Source organism: Entelurus aequoreus, linkage group LG08 (assembly GCF_033978785.1).
Source record: "Entelurus aequoreus isolate RoL-2023_Sb linkage group LG08, RoL_Eaeq_v1.1, whole genome shotgun sequence".
Lineage (NCBI taxonomy): Eukaryota > Metazoa > Chordata > Actinopteri > Syngnathiformes > Syngnathidae > Entelurus > Entelurus aequoreus.
In genome coordinates this window covers 8,741,683-8,759,897 of record NC_084738.1, presented here as the reverse complement: position 1 = coordinate 8,759,897, position 18,215 = coordinate 8,741,683, and the positions used below count along the sequence as shown (strand labels likewise).

The following is an 18,215-nucleotide window of genomic DNA, read 5'->3' as shown; positions in this document are numbered from 1 at the left end:
AAGCTGAATTTTAAACACAATTTTACTCACATTTTTTTATTCAATGAACTTGTCAGCATAGTTTGATGTAAAATTTACCAAAAAAAAGCTTTGGTAATAAAGACACAAATTAACTTCAATCTAGATTGATGCTGTATTACTGTAATCAAGTTTTATCGAACTCAATATAGAAATGTTGTTTTGATTGCGGTCATTGCACGTATATATTAATATATTGCCTGCATCCCCCACTGAGATGCACTGTTTGATCAATTAAATAATCCTTAAATGCTTGTGCTCAGCCTCTTAGAACCCCCTGAGTCTTAGTTGCAAGCCCCTTGGACAATTCTCACCTCCAAATTTGGGATAGGCGCTTTTCTCGGATGACATTAGTTCGGAAGAACTCCATCAGACACCTTGGGAATGAACTAGAACTGAGACTGGAGGAGACACAGCCAGTCCAACATCACTGATATCTGACCTCCCAATTGAATCCCACAGACTCCAGAAGAGGAGTGGCAACCGTCCACAGTTGATACCATTTTTATTCCAGCACTTTAGTAGTGCTGTTATTTTGTTGTGTTGTCATTCAATACGCCCTGCAGACATTAGAAACCCGCCTCCATGTCTACAGCATTTACCCTGTTAAAGTTAAAGTACCAATGATAGTCACACACACACTAGGTGTGGTGAAATGTGTCCTCTGTATTTGACCCATCCTCTTGTTCACCCCCTGGGAGGTGATGAGAGCAGTGGGCAGCAGCGGTGGCCGCGCCCGGGAATCATTGTTGGTGATTTAACCCCCAATTACAACCCTTGATGCTGAGTGCCAAGCAGGGAGGTAATGGGTCCCATTTTTTTAGTCTTTGGTATGACTCGACCGGAGTTTGAACTCACAACCTACACTCTAACCCAGGGGTGGGCAATTAATTTTTACCGGGGGCCGCATGAGCAACCCGAGCACTGCTGGAGGGCCACATCGACAATATTTCAATTAAATTTTGCTCAATATTATTTTTGATATACCAAAGGATAAATAATAATAATAATAATTTAATTTAACCTAACTTAACTTCATACAAAAACAGATTGCTTTTGATGGTTTTATTTGTAACACTGTCTTACACAACACTTCCTGATGTATAATACAATGCAAAAATGTCAATTTCCGCACAGGGTTAATTTCTGTCACTTTATCCTGCATCCTCTTTAAAAGTCCAACATTTTTCCCCGTCAGATTTGGACAACCATCTGTTGTCACACCTGCCAGCTTGTCCCATTTCAGTCCTAACATGTCCAAACACGCATTTACCTCTGTGAACAAGTCATTACCTGTGGTTGTCTCTTTAATTGACTGCATGGCTGCCAGCTCTTCCGTGATTTGAAAGTCTGCGGTTATCCCACGTAAGAAGATGAGCAGCTGGGCAGTGTTACGTACATCGCTGGGCGGTGTCACGTACATCGCAGCTCTCATCAAAAGCCAGCGAAAAACAGTCAAAGTCGGCCGTTCTGTTCTTCAGCTGAAGCTCCAAGTTTCCAGCGATGGTTTCAACCCGCCTCGTTACAGTGCGTCGGGAGAGTGACACGTTGTCAAATGCGCCCCTCTTCTCCGGACATATCAGCGCAACAGATTCCAATAAGCACTCCTTAATAAACTCTCCGTCAGAAAACGCCTTACTTTTTCTGGCGATTTTGTGAGAAAGGACGTAACTTGTCCTGACGGCTGCATCTCTGGGGGTGTGAAATTTGGCAAAAAGTCCTTGTTGGGTTTGCCGTTTTACCATCAACGCATCAGCCTCCCTTGCGCGCTCTTCATCGGACAGATTCCGGTATTTTTCCTCGTGCTTCGTCATGTAGTGGTGATTCAAATTATATTATTTAAACACAGCAACCTTTGTACCACAAATTAAGCACACGGCTTTACCTTTAATTTCTGTAAAGAAATACTTGGCAGTCCATGTCTTGTTGAAAACACGCCATTCGTCATCAACTTTTCTTTTTTTAGCGTGAGCTGACATCTCGTGGGTAACCGGGCATCACTTGTCGCTGTGCACCTTCACTCACAGGTTACACACGGACATACACTACCGTTCAAAAGTTTGGGGTCACATTGAAATGTCCTTATTTTTGAAGGAAAAGCACTGTACTTTTCAATGAAGATAACTTTAAACTAGTCTTAACTTTAAAGAAATACACTTTATACATTGCGAATGTGGTAAATGACTATTCTAGCTGCAAATGTCTGGTTTTTGGTGCAATATCTACATAGGTGTATAGAGGCCCATTTCCAGCAACTATCACTCCAGTGTTCTAATGGTACAATGTGTTTGCTCAGAAGGCTAATTGATGATTAGAAAACCCTTGTGCAATCATGTTCACACATCTGAAAACAGTTTAGCTCGTTACAGAAGCTACAAAACTGACCTTCCTTTGAGCAGATTGAGTTTCTGGAGCATCACATTTGTGGGGTCAATTAAAAGCTCAAAATGGCCAGAAAAAGAGAACTTTCATTTGAAACTCGACAGTCTATTCTTGTTCTTAGAAATGAAGGCTATTCCACAAAATTGTTTGGGTGACCCCAAACTTTAGAACGGTAGTGTACGTCCATAAGCAACACTTTTCAAAATAAAAGCAGCAAAGTTGTATTGCACGCACGACGTAGATGTTTTTAAAAATGTATTTTGTCATTTGTGATCGCCGCTGTTCACGTTCACTCACAATCGCGCACGAGCATACGTCCACACGGAAGTAATACAAATAACGCTTTTCAAAACAAAAGCAGCACCGTTGTTTTGCACACTCGACATAGATCACTTTTTAAAATGTATTTTGTAGTTTATGATTGGCCTCACGCAGGGACGCACAAAGGGCCGCAGGATGCCCAGGTCTGCTCTAACCACTAGGCCACTGAGCAGTAACCTGAGTAACTGGACATGCCATGTTACCCTGACCTTTCTCACGTACACCCCTGCTACCACCCCATCAACCACTGGCCCCAAGACACCGTTTCAGAACACCAAAAGGTTGCTATTACCTTCTTTCTTACAATAAAGCTGTCTTTGGCAGGAGCAATAGCTAACCTACCGAGGTAATTCCCAATGAGTGTGACAGCATTTCTCCCCCCGAGAGCTGTGGTATCTCGACAGACGTCCTCAGCGGTAAATGTCCCCCCTTGTATTGAGCAAGCCTCCAGGCCTAAGTCCTTCAATTGAATCCCAAGGGTGATGTGACGTAAATGCCTAACCATGTGGGATATGTAGAAGTTAGGTCTGGTCGAGGTTGCTTCAGGTATTTCCATTTCACAATTCTCTCGTCGGATATATGCAAAGACTTAAAGGGGACCACAACCACAATCCCTTCGTGCGACACGAACACACATGTCTTTCAAAGTAGTGAATAACTTTAAAAATGCAGACTAACAATGAAGGCCGGTAACAAGGCCTATAAAGCACCCCAAAAACTTCCAACATCGTTTTGTATACATGCGATAGTAACAGGCGCATTGATGATAACGTGTAGTACTTAAAGGTACTTTGGACACTTTAAGCCAGGGGTCACCAACCTTTTTGAAAGCAAGAGCTACTTCTTGGGTAGTGATTAATGCGAAGGGCTACCAGTTTGATACACACTTAAATAAATTGCCAGAAATAGCCAATTTGCTCAATTTACCTTTAACTCTATGTTATTATTAATAATTAATGATATTTACACTTAATTGAACGGTTTGAAAGAGGAGAAAACATGAAAAAAAAGAAAATTTAATTTTGAAACATAGTTTATCTTCAATTTCGACTCTTTAAAATTCAAAATTCAACCGAAAAAAAGAAGAGTAAAACTAGCTAATTCGAATCTTTTTGAAAAAATTTAAAAAAATAATTTATGGAACATCATTAGTAATTTTTCCTAATTAAGATTAATTTTAGAATTTTGATGACATGTTTTAAATAGGTTAAACTCCAATCTACACTTTGTTAAAATATATAACAAATTGGACCAAGCTATATTTCTAACAAAGACAAATCATTATTTCTTCTAGATTTTCCAGAACAAAAATTTTAAAAGAAATTCAAAAGACTTTGAAATAAGATTTAAATTTGATTCTACAGATTTTCTAGATTTGCCAGAATAATTGTTTTGGATTTTAATCATAAAAAGTTTGAAGAAATATTTCACAAATATTCTTCGTCGAAAAAACAGAAGCTAAAATGAAGAATTAAATTAAAATGTATTTATTATTCTTTACAATAATAAAAAAAAAAAATACTTGAACATTGATTCAAATTGTCAGGAAAGAAGAGGAAGGAATTTAAAAGGTAAAAAAGGTATATGTGTTTAAAAATCCTAAAATCATTTTTAAGGTTGTATTTTTTCTCTAAAATTGTCTTTCTGAAAGTTATAAGAAGCAAAGTAAAAAAAATGTATGTATTTATTTAAACAAGTGAAGACCAAGTCTTTAAATATTTTCTTGGATTTTCAAATTCTATTTGAGTTTTGTCTCTCTTAGAATTAAAAATGTCGAGCAAAGCGAGACCAGCTTGCTGGTAAATAAATACAATTTTAAAAAATAGAGGCAGCTCACAGGTAAGTGCTGCTATTTGAGCTATTTTTAGAACAGGCCAGCGGGCTACTCATCTGGTCCTTACGGGCTACCTGGTGCCCGCGAGCACCGCGTTGGTGACTCCTGCTTTAAGCATTACCGGAACTCACGCATAACAACGAATGTTACTTCCAACAACAGCGAAGAGAACACTTTGTATTTGCTACCACAAGTGGCAGACTTTGTTTGAGCCTTGAAGCGTTATCATGTAAAACCCATAAAACTGTGACTTACAATGTCCACATCTAGTTAAAGTTGAAGTATGAATGACTGTCACACACACACTAGGTGTGGTGAAATTATCCTCTGCATTTGACCCATCACACTTGATCACCCCCTGGGCGGTGAGGGGAGCAGTGAGCAGCAGCGGTGACCACGCCCGGCAATCATTTTGGTGATTTAACCCCCAATTCCAACCCTTGATGCTGAGTGTCAAGCAGGGAGGTAATGGGTCCCATTTTTTTAGTCTTTGTTATGACTCGGCCGGGGTTTGAACTCACGACCTATCGATCTCAGGGCGGACACTCTAACCACAAGACCACTGAGCAGTTATGGGCTGGTCAGAGTAGGGATGAGTACCGTTCACATTTGAACCGCTAAGGTACCAATTCCCGGTAGCTGGGAATCAATACCAGTACTCAACGGTACCAATTGTTGTTACTTTTCTTTGTGTTAATAAATGTTAATTATTTTTGAAAATAAAATAGTTCTTTTTTATTGAAACTTTGCAGAATTAGCTGATTACGATAACTGCTGTCCAGTTGAAATATCTTATTTTATTATCACCTTTCTGAGTCTCAATTACAGTTCCAAGACCAAGGTAGTGTAGTGCAGTAGTGTATAGTTTATGATTTGATGCCTCGTCAGTTTAGTCTTTGCTGTCCAGTCTTTTGTTGCGCCCTGCAAGTGTCAATACTGTAAGTTGTGTACTTATTACACACCGTACATCTTAGTTGTAACTTTCATTAACAAATTTGAAGGTGTTGAATCACCATCAGTAGCATGTCAATAGCAAAGTCAATGTATAGTACAGGCCAAAAGTTGGGACACACCTTCTCCATTCACAACACAACCGATGGTCCCAAACCCATTGATAAAGCAAGACATTCCACTAATCAACCCTGACAAGGCACACCTGTGAAGTAAAAAACCTTTCAGGTGACTACCTCTTGAAAAGGGTGGCTATTTTGAAGAAACTAGCATATAAAACATGTTTTCAGTTATTTCACCTTTTTTTTGTTAAGTACGTAACTCCACATGTGTTCATTCATAGTTTTGATGCCTTCAGTGACAATCTACAATGTAAATAGTCATGAAAATAAAGAAAACACATTGAATGAGAAGGTGTGTCCAAACTTTTGGCCTGTACTGTATATTAGCATCAAGCTAGCCCAGTTTCAATCAATCAATCAATCAATCAATGTTTATTTATACAGCCCTAAATCACAGGTGTCTCAAAGGGCTGCACAAGTCACACTGACATCCTCGGTACAGAGCCCACATAAGGGCAAGGAAAAACTCACCCCAGTAGCTTGGGAAAAACAGAGCCTTATTTAACGTACGTTGGATTTCTTTGTCAGCATTGAGAATTGCAACATTTTCTAGAGGTAGTTTGCCGTAGACTGCTCTCAGTGCTGCTGGAGTGATCGCCAAGTGGCGAAGTGCGCAACCCAGACACTGTAACATGACACTGTTGGATTTTCCGTGAATTGCTGCCCGGTAGGGTTGGCAGGATTCGGTTGGTGCCAAAAAAAAAAGTACCCAAATCGGTACCCATCCCGAGGTCGGAGGCACTATCATGTCCATGAATAAGCAGGTTTTCACCTACATTTTTGTTGCTCATAAAATCAGGCTCTACATTATACTGTTAGAACATCATTAAAACCCAAATCCAAAACAGCTAACACAACGGCACATTATTAAAAAAAAAAAAAAAAAAAAAAAAGAGTACTGCCTCGCCAAATAAACCATTTAATTTGTAACCGTGTAACCAAGAGACAACCCTGAGTGACCGCAAACAAACCATCCCCGCATGCCTCGGTGTTGTGTTTACACGCACGGGATGTTTCTGATTGATTCCTAGCCTGGGGCGCCCACGTGCTCTCATAGCAGGCGTGTGTATTATGTAAAATTGCTGGCGGATGAATGCAGACCACATCATCCAGTCTCCCTGTGTGCGTAAGACTATTTTAATTAGCCCTGTGTCCCTCCCTCTGTGGCTTTTGTATGGTCATCTCTAAGGGTCTCGCAGACGCACATTCATGACACAAAATACTGCATGTTTTTTAGGTGCATGTGTTTGCTAGGCTGTTTAATATATAAATTAGGTTCGCTTTACGCTCTCCCAGAGGTCATGACGCAAAAGAGCCTCAACCACAGGTTACAGGGTTGCATTAATTTGTTTCTGCTTCTACAGGACTGTGTTTTTTGTCTGCCAAAAGCCTCCACCCCTATAAACCCACCTCAATCTCCACTCTAATCGGGACAGTGTGGTTGAGCAACTGGAAAAAGACAGAGGAGTGTAGGATCTGTAGAAACTATTACCATAAAGGCTCACTCTGTCTCTTCCTGCTACTCGGGTTCTCCGTTGTCCGCCTTCCCGATCCGCAAAGATCACTCTGACGACGCATGCATGGCCCGGGGTCTTCAGAAAATGTTCAGGCAGCCAGTTCCGTCTTATATTGTCAGCTATTGCATTGCACTGGCACTTTAGAAAGATAACATCCTCAGCTCTGCATGGATGATAAGGTAGTCTTGTATTCAAGATAGTTGTCAGGGTTTGTAGTTGACGAACCCCAAGATGCAGAGATGATGGCAGGCGTTGAATGGGAAAACATGATTTAATTCAGATACTATAGCAAAAAAACAAACAAAAGGCGCGCACAAGGCGGAGAACAAACTAGGCTATAAACTAAAATAGCACAAAGGCTAACTGTGGACAATAAACAAAAAACACTTACTGTGACACGAAGGAACTATGACTAAAGCGGAGTGGACAAAAGTAGACGGAGCTACAACGACAAATAGGTAGAGGCTACAGGTAGAAGTGACAAGTATTATAATGACAATGATCCAGCCGTGACTGGAGGGCGGGACAGGTTTAAATAGCAGCTGGCTGACTGGCACCAGGTGTGGCCAGGTGCCAATCAGCCACAGCTGAGGGGACAAAGCACTCAGGGAACATAATCAGGAAATGAAGACAAAACAAAAGCACTGACAGGAAACTAAGACAAACGCAGAGGGAAAACTAAAACATAGCCAAGTGTCCGTTTAATACAGAGAAACACATTTGACAAATGTGTAATCCATAAACTAATTTGTTTACTGAATATTCCATTGAATGGAAGTGCAAACGCTAGCTACAGTAATTAGCTAAAACAAATGACCCACTTGTGACTCAAAGAGTTATTAATTGATTAGGGGTGTAACGGTACACAAAAATTTCGGTTTGGTACGTACCTCGGTTTACAGCATACTTGCCAACCCTCCCGTTTTTAGCGGGAGAATCCCGGTATTCAGCGCCTCTCCGGACAGAGATTTTCTCCCGACAAACTCCCGGTATTCAGCCGGAGCTGGAGGCCACGCCCCCTCCAACTCAATGCGGACCTGAGACTGAGTGGGGACAGCCTGTTCTCACGTCCGCTTTCCCACAATATATAAACAGCTTGCCTGCCCAATGACGTCATAACATCGAGGGCTTTTAGAGAGTAGAGTGCACAACTGCGCACACAACAAGGAGACGAAGCAGAAGAACGAGGAAATTCCAGACATGGCGACGCCGTCGACGAGCAAGATGAAGAAGTACGCTTGCAAGTTCCAAAACGAATGGAAACAAGGATTTCAGTTCATCCAGGACAGTTCGAAGGGGAAGGTGTATGTTGCCTGTAAATATGTAGAACAGACTTCTCCATTGAACACGGTGGCCGAAATGATATACTCATCATGAACGGAGAAGTTAAACAGGACAATACTGCCATCTAATGGATAGCCACCGGAACACTGAAATTCAAGTATTTCTTTTATGTAAATAAAATAATATATATATATATATATATATATATATATATATATATATATATATATATATATATATATATATATATATATATATATATATATATAGCTAGAATTCACTGAAAGTCAAGTATTTCATACATATATATGTATATATATATATATATATATATATATATATATATATATATATATATATATATATATATATATATATATATATATATATATATGAAATACTCGAGTTGGTGAATTCTAGCTGTAAATAACCACGCCCACAACCATGTCCCCCGCCCCCAAACACCAACCCCCCCCCCCCCCCCAACCCCCACCAACCCCCGACCAAGGCCCCCTACCCCCCACCTCCCGATATTGGAGGTCTCAAGGTTGGCAAGTATGGTTTAGAGGTCACGGTTCGGTTCATTTTCGGTACAGTAAGAAAACAACAAAATATTATTATTTATTCACCAACTTTGCAAAATCTTCCACCAAAAATATTTTTCTTAGTGGAATATTTGATGTGAAGTAATCGGAACCTTGGATAGGTCAATAATTCGTAATAACATTGGTTTTGATTCAATATTATGTTTTGAGCAATGACAGTTTGAAAGAAAAAAAAAACAGCTTTGTTTTATTAGTCAACATTGCAACTTTTTCTAAATTACATTTCACCTTTAAGCTTTTTTATTTCACTTTTGCTATGTTTTTGTTTATTTTAATAGTATTTTTAGAATGTGCCGTGGGCCTTTAAAACATTAGCTGTATGGGGCACACTTTTGACACACCTGCTATAGATAATAAAAAATTAAATCTGATAAATCTATGGATAAAAAGCAGAGCCTGGCGACGCATGCGCGTTTATCATAACTCTCTCTCTCTCTCTGTCTCTGCCCCTCCCTCACCAATGCTGCTGCGCGCACAATTTGTTTTGTTTTTAACCCCTTCTTAACCCTGAACGTACATTGAAAATACACGCAACCCTAACTCAAAATGGCGGAAATTTGAGGCATTTAAGAAACTCTGCCCTGACAGCTCCGCAAAAGTGGACATGTCCGGTGAAAAGAGGACGTATGGTCAGTCTATCGTAGCCCGTTAGCTGCTAGCATGCTGTGTATTGTGCCTCGGTGTGCATTGTTTACACAACGTGCATTACACTACTTAATATGTCGGTGTGCAAATTCGTTCGGTACACCTCCGAACTAGAGATGTCCGATATTATCGGCCGATATATGCGTTAAAATGTAATATCGGAAATTATTGGTATCGGTTTTTTTATTATCGGTATCGGTTTTTTTTGTTTTTGTTTTTTTTATTATTAAATCAACATAAAAAACACAAGATACACTTACAATTAGTGCACCAACCCAAAAAACCTCCCTCCCCCATTTACACTCATTCACACAAAAGGGTTGTTTCTTTCTGTTATTAATATTCTGGTTCCTACATTATATATCAATATATATCAATACAGTCTGCAAGGGATACAGTCCGTAAGCGTGCTGCTGCTCCACTAATAGTACTAACCTTTAACAGTTAATTTGACTAATTTTCATTAATTACTAGTTTCTATGTAACTGTTTTTATATTGTTGTACTTTCTTTTTTATTCAAGAAAATGTTTTTAATTTATTTATCTTATTTTACTAATTTTTTTAAAAAGTACCTTATCTTCACCATACCTGGTTGTCCAAATTAGGCATAATAACGTGTTAATTCCACGACTGCATATATCGGTTGATATCGGTATCGGTTGATATCGGTATCGGTAATTAAAGAGTTGGACAATATCGGAATATCGGATATCGGCAAAAAGCCATTATCGAACATCCCTACTCCGAACCGAACCGGAACCCCCATACTGAAACGGTTCAATACAAATACACGTACCGTTACACCCCTATAATTGATGTATGTTCATATGTTTGCATTTCTAATTGTTTTTGTAAGTGTTTGAGAAAGACTCAACTTGCCAGTCTGTGAAAGATAGCTCATTAGTTTGAAGCTTGCACTGGAGAACTGAACTGAAAGTGAAAAATGTTTCCACCTGAAACAAATGGCAACACACTGTACTGCATAGCTTTTGCTCTATTATTCTTTTAATTGCCATGCAAGTGACAAAAAGTGGTTAGAACCTATAAATCAGCATGTCTGCTTGACATTTACTTGACATTTACGTTGAGTTTAGTGGGAGGCGGCTCGTGTGAAGACTGCATGTTCACTCCAGACTGGTCGGTGGGGTTGGATTTGAGTGGGAGGTGTGTGCTTCAACATGCCATGAATGGCTGTTTGTAATCTGGAAGGGCCAATATGGATCGGTCTGTTTACCCGCTGGCGAACCCCATTCGATGGTAATTGGCCCCATATGTCAGGCAGATAGAGCGCTCCATAGTGTTTCCCTCTCAGGTCAATACTTGCCCGCATAAAGGTCAAGTTATGTTTTTTTACAAACTTGCTAGCTCGACTCAACTATGAACCACTAGTTTCTCCTGCTGTGTTAGTGGTCTAGGTTAGGTTGAATTCATGGATTACTCAACTTTGACAAGGACTTATCCCTTGTGATTTTTTTGGAGGGCGATTTCAAACTTTTAGTTTTGATAGTTAGTTGGCTCAGTTTTCCTATGCGTATGCAGGCGTTAAAGGGGAACTGCACTTTTTTGGGGATTTTGCCTGTTGTTCACAATCATGAGATACAAGTAGGGATGTCCGATAATGGCTTTTTGCCGATATCCGATATGCCGATATTGTCCAACTCTTTAATTACCGATACCGATATCAACCGATATATACAGTCGTGGAATTAACACATTATTATGCCTAATTTGGACAACCAGGTATGGTGAAGATAAGGTCCTTTTTAAAAAAAATGAATCAAATAAAATAAGATAAATAAATTAAAAACATTTTCTTGAATAAAAAATAAAGTAAAACAATATAAAATCAGTTACATAGAAACTAGTAATTAATGAAAATGAGTAAAATTAACTGTTAAAGGTTAGTACTATTAGTGGACCAGCAGACCGCACAATCATGTGTGCTTACGGACTGTATCCCTTGCAGACTGTATTGATATATATTGATATATAATGTAGGAACCACAATATTAATAACAGAAGGAAACAACCCTTTTGTGTGAATGAGTGTGAATGGGGGAGGGAGGTTTTTTGGGTTGGTGCACTAATTGTAAGTGTATCTTGTGTTTTTTATGTTGATTTAATAAAAAAAAACATTAAAAAAACTATACCGATAATAAAAAAAACGATACCGATAATTTCCGATATTACATTTTAAAGCATTTATCGGCTCCACTAGAGTCATAAAGTAAACAATAACATAGTCCTCATTTAGTGCAAGACTGCCTGGTATGCTGTATAACAGGGAATTATAAACTGGGCTCACATCCATCTTCCGCTTGTATTCATCGTGTATCTCCTTATGATTCTTGAAGAGGCGGGAGATCTAATCGCTCGTATTAAAGGAAGACGTCTTGGTTCCTCCTCGCATAACCAACTTTTTGCAGTCATCGCAAATTGCCAGTTTTTTATCCGTCAGAGACACTTTAAAATAATCCCAAACCATTGACATGGTGTCGTTAAGTCAGTCACCGAGCGAGCTCGCTTGTTAGCCACGGCTACAGCACCGGCAACAACACACTCTTGTTGTTGTTATGCTGCGCTCGCGGCAGTTTGATGAGGTCATCAAGCGTCGCCAGTAAACCTCTCATGCTGCAATCGTCAAGTCCTGTGTTGTGTGAGGGGCTGCTGACTGGGAGACGCAACTGCTCTGTACTTACCGCTCCGTACAACAGCGTTTTAAAAAGTAATTAATTTTACTTTTTGAAACCGATACCGATAATTTCCGATATTACATATTAAGCATTTATCGGCCAATATTATCGAACATCTCTAATAGTAATGATATATTATCGGCGCCGATAATCGATTGATCCCTAATTTGAACATAGTTTGCTAATTCGGTTGGTTTGTAAGTAGTGATTCTTGACAGTTTACTGGCTATATGTAGTGGTAGAGACAATGTAATTGAAGTTGAGCTGCCAACCTTGAGGTCCACAGCATTGTGTTGCCTGCAATTTAGTGAACTCACTGCATATACTAAAAAAAACTAAATGTAAATGGAGTACTTGGTGTAAGGTGGACTGAATAATAAATATCTTCCTGAGACCCAGCATCCTTTGCAGTGGGGATTTGTTTTTGTTCTATTTGTTTTGTCAGCGTTACTAACTGTGTTTCTGCATACTGATGTGGGTTCTCTGGAATCTATGTACATTTCTGTAGATTTGTAGCCCTGTCAAAGCCTCTTGGAGTCCAGGGCGCACATGGTAATTGGGTTTCCAAGAGACCACCTTACTGCAAAAAAAACTAAACCACAGTAATATGTTTCTGCTGTCTACTGTTGTCTTTTAAAAGTGTTAAACAACAACACTGCCCTGGGTAATTTAGGACCCAATCATCGGCACATTTCAAATGACCCAAAATGCTATCCCACCTACTTGGTAATCCGTCATTATCCTGTCATTTTAGGGGGGAAATCCCATGCTGCTCCAGCAACAACAAATCACAAACTGTTACTTAAAAGTCAACAACAATCTACCCGGCGTTTAGTGTGTGAACCATGCAATTTGAGCCAAAGTAGAAAGACAGATTAGCCTGGATGGCAAGTTGTTGTTGCTTGATGCCTGGAAGTGTAACAGGCTGGTTGTATCTCCACTTTCAAAGGGCGAAGTCTTCCCATGTCATTCTGTTCTATTGTCTTTTTCTGAATAAAGCAAAAAGATTAGAATTGAAGATCAGCAATTAAATCTACAAATGGAGTAAGTACAAACATTAGCAATACCGGAGAGAAGACTGCGCTCTACGATTGTTCCTCTGCTAACATACATTTGTCCCCCTTGCTGCACTTCCCTGGTGGAGTTGGTTGGACGCTGTCCAAATAAACCAAAAGTTAAAGGCCTACTGAAATGATTTTTTTTTTATTTAAACGGGAATAGCAGATCCATTCTATGTGTCATACTTGATCATTTCGCGATATTGCCATATTTTTGCTGAAAGGATTTAGTAGAGAAAATCGACGATAAAGTTCGCAACTTTTGCTCGCTGATAAAAAAAAGCCTTGCCTGTAGCGGAAGTAGCGTGACGTCACAGGAGCTAGTATTCCTCACAATTCCCCGTTGTTTACAATGGAGCGAGAGAGATTCGGACCAAGAAAGTGATGATTACCCCATTAATTTGAGCGAGGATGAAAGATTCGTAGATGAGGAACGTTACAGTGAATGACTTGAGAGGCAGTGATGGACGTATCTTTTTTCGCTCTGACCGTAACTTAGGTACAAGCTGGCTCATTGGATTCCACACTCTCTCCTTTTTCTATTGTGGATCACGGATTTGTATTTTAAACCACCTCGGATACTATATCCTCTTGAAAATGAGAGTCGAGAACACGAAATGGACATTCAGTGCCTTTTATCTCCACGACAATACATCGGCGAAATGCTTTAGCTACGAGCTAACGTGATAGCATCTTGCTTTAACTGCATATAGAAACAAAAAAATAAACCCCTGACTGGAAGGATAGATAGAAAATCAACAATACTATTAAACCGTGGACATGTAAATACACGGTTAATGCTTTCCAGGCTGGCGAAGGTTAACAATGCTGTGCTAACGACGCCATTGAAGCTAACTTAACAAAGTCCTCCTGGTTGTGTTGCTGTAGTCCGCTGCTAATACACCGATCCTACCTACAACTGTCTTCTTTGCAGCCTTCATTGTTCATTAAAAAAATTGCAAAAGATGTCCAGAATACTGTGGAATTATGAAATGAAAACAGAGCTTTTTGTATAGGATTCTACGGGGTACCATAACTTCCGTTACTCGGACTTCGTCACGCGCATACGTCATCATACCGCGATGTTTCAGCCGGATATTTCCCAGGAATTTTAAAATGTCACTTTATAAGTTAACCCGGCCGTATTGGCATGTGTTGCAATGTTAAGATTTCATCATTGATATATAAACTATCAGACTGCGTGGTCGGTAGTAGTGGCTTTCAGTAGGCCTTTAACCTCAGCATGTGTTTTGGACACGCATATTAGTCAACTCTCTTTGTTTCGTTCCTGGCACCTCTTGTCACCATCGAAACCAAATAAGATACTATGAGCCTGATTTACTAAATCGTTGCGTGTACTAAAACACATGCACACTTTGTAACACATGCAAAACTGAGCCATTAAACGTGTGCAAAGTGGATTGCGTCTGCTAAGTGAGCTGAATAAGGCGTACAATTCATTTTGCGGTTTCTGTCTTCGTTAATATACAAAATACTGTATATGCTGATTATCAAAACGCCCACGATACTGCAAGGAGAAGATGCAAATATATTTATTCAGCACGTGCAATGGGATTTATCAACACTTTTTTGCATATTGTGTCGTTACTGCGCCTTTACAATTACTTCAAAATTTAGATGCACAGGGTCATCAAGGCGGGCCCACATTACACCAGTTTTAAAATCACTGCATTTGCTCCTTATGTGTTTCAGGTTCGATTTTAAGGTTAAAGTAAAGTACCAATGATTGTCACACACACACTAGGTGTGGTGAAATTTGTCCTCTGCATTTGACCCATCCCCTTGTTCACGCCCTGGGAGGTGAGGGGAGCAGTGAGCAGCAGCGGTGGCCGCGCTCGGGAATCATTTTTTGGTGATTTAACCCCCAATTCCAACCCTTGATGCTGAGTGCCAAGCAGGGAGGTAATGGGTCCCATTTTTGTAGTCTTTGGTATGACTCGGCCGGGGTTTGAACTCACAACCTACCGATCTCAGGGCGGACGCTCTAACCACAAATAAGATATTATGAGCCTGATTTATTAAAGCGTCGCGTGTACTAAAACACATGCACACTTTGTAACACATGCAAAACTGAGCCATTAAACGTGTGCAAAGTGGATTGCGTCTGCTAAGTGAGCTGAATAAGGCGTACAATTCATTTTGCGTTTCTGTCTTCGTTAATATACAAAATACTGTATATGTTGATTATCAAATTGCCCACAATACTGCAAGGAGAAGATGCAAATATATTTATTCAGCACGTGCAATGTGATTTATCAACACTCATCCCCCGTTTTGTGAGCACTTTTTTTGCATCTTGTTTAGCATGTGTCGTTACAATTACTTCAAAATTTAAGATGCACGTGTCCTGACGAAGTCAACAAGGCGGTCCCACATTACACCAGTTTTAAAATCACTGCATTTGCTCCTTATGTGTTTCAGGTTCGATTTTAAGGTTCTTTTTGTATGTGTGTGTGTGTGAGGATGGGGGATGTGGGTAATCAGGGCATTGTTTTTAAGTCTGTAAAGCACTTTCTGTTGCATTTCTTCTATGTATGAAAAGTGCGTAATAAATTAATTTCGATTTGATTTGAGTTTGATGACCCATTATGACAAGTTGGGACATTATTATTATTTTCTGACCAGCGCTTTCATTTTTTGTTTTACTTCCTGTCGTCTTTTGTTTCCCAGCCACTTTACTTCTGGCTTGAGCGCCATCCCCAGTGTGTAGTTAGGATACTCACCTGCTGGCAATCATAATTGAGAAGGCCTCTTATGCCACTACTAGATCATTTGCTTGGCTTTGCTTGCTTTGCGCTTCATATACTGTACATGTTGGCTCTTTGTGCACTTCCTAAACTGCACATCTTTGGGGTTTTTTATGTTTCATGCGTTTTCCCCGATAAAAAGGGCTTTGTCAGGCTTGTCCCTGACAGTTTGGTTATGTTTTAGTTTTCCCTCTGTGTTTGTTCTATTTCCTGTCAGCGCTATTATTTTTGTTCAGTTTCCTGCGCTGTTTCCCCTCAGCTGCGGCTGATTGACACCTGGCCACACCTGGTGTCAATCAGCCGGCTGCTATTTATACCTGCCCTGACCTCCAGTCAGTGCTGGAGTGTTGTCGATGTCATTACTACCTGTCGTGCTAATACCTGTCATTGTCGCTGTCTGCGGTAAGCTGTTCCTGTTTGCTGGTTCCTGATAGCTATTTGCAGTTTGCTGTCTCCTTGTTTCTTGTTTTCCTGTTAGCTATATCCTGTTAGCCGTTAGCTGTTTTTCTGTTTGCTGGTTCCTGTTTCCAGTTTGGCTGTTCCTGGTTTCTGGTTTGTGTTTTTTTTCTTCTTATTTTGGACATTAAATTACCGTAATTTCCGGACTATAAGCCGCTACTTTTCCCCCTCGTTCTGGTCCCTGCGGCTTATACAAGGGTGCGGCTTATTTACGGCCTGTTCTTCTCCGACACCGACGAAGAGGATTTCGGTGGTTTTAGTACGCAGGAGGAAGACGATGACACAATGATTAAAGACTGACTTTTCATATACCGGTAGGCTGGTTATTTTGATAACGTACAGGCGAGCACTTTGTATTACTTTGCACCGTTGTATTATTTGTACTCTGCACGAATGCTGTTCGCCATGTCAAAGATGTGAAAGTTTGATTGAATGATTGAAAGATTTATTGTTAATAAATGGGACGCTTTGCGTTCCCAAACAGTCATCTCTGTCCCGACAATCCCCTCCGTGGTAGCAGGAACCCCTATATACTACGCTAATTACACATCAAAACCCTGCGGCTTATAGTCTGGTGCGGCTTATATATGGAGCAATCTGTATTTTCCCCTAAATTTAGCTGGTGCGGCTTATAGTCAGGTGCGGCTTATAGTCCGGAAATTACGGTATGTTTTCCTGCACAAAGCCTGCCGTCTCTGCATCTTGGGGTTCGTCACCAACACATTGTGACAGGCTTCTTTTTTACACTTATCCGACGTCTCTGCAAACACCGAAATGTAGCAAATAGCCTACTGGTAGCATTCTTACTGTTTGGGCCTATTAGTGTTGTTTAAATATCCTCAATAAAATAAAGATAATTCATGATCATTTAATTATTAAATTTATAATAATCCCCATGCAATCCAAATCTTAATCAGTTAATTATTATAATGCCCTTCCTTGACGCTTCTAACGTGCCTGAAGCGTACAACACTGCAGTATAATACCCCTACACTGCAAAAACTTAAATCTAAGTAAGATGAAATATCTCAAATAAGGGTGATATTTGCTTATTTTCTGTCTGATAAGATAATTCTTCTCACTAAGCAGATGTTATGTTAGTCTTTTACTTGTTTTAAGGGTTTTGGTCCTAAATGATCTCAGTAGGCTATTATAGCTTGTTGCTGAGATTTTATGAGCTATATTGAGTAAAACATGCTTGGAACTAGAATATCAACTGTTGCAAAGCTGTGTCATCAACACTCACAAGTATAAAACTACTTTTTTAAAGTAATAATTTCTTATTTCAAGCATGAAACAAAAAAATCATGAGTTTTTGACACAATTAAAGTTAAAGTACCAATGATTGTCACACACACACACTAGGTGTGGCGAAATTGTGTCTCATATTAAAACAGATGACAGCCATATGGACTTTGCTGTTTTATTTGCAATTAAACAATAGAAAATACTTGTACAGTAGTACAGTTGTTATTAGTGAGAATGTACTTATTTTAAGGTATTTGTGGGTTCATTGAGGTTAGCTAATTTTACTTGTTTTGGAAAGTCTTGACAAGC

The 18,215-nt window shown here is 39.7% G+C and overlaps 1 protein-coding gene across 3 annotated transcripts in view; it reads left to right on the top strand.

Moving 5' to 3' along the window:
- pald1a (phosphatase domain containing paladin 1a) overlaps positions 1-18,215 on the top strand; it is a 192,896-nt gene that overhangs the window by 146,461 nt on the left and 28,220 nt on the right. The gene's annotated exons all lie outside the window — the stretch shown is intronic.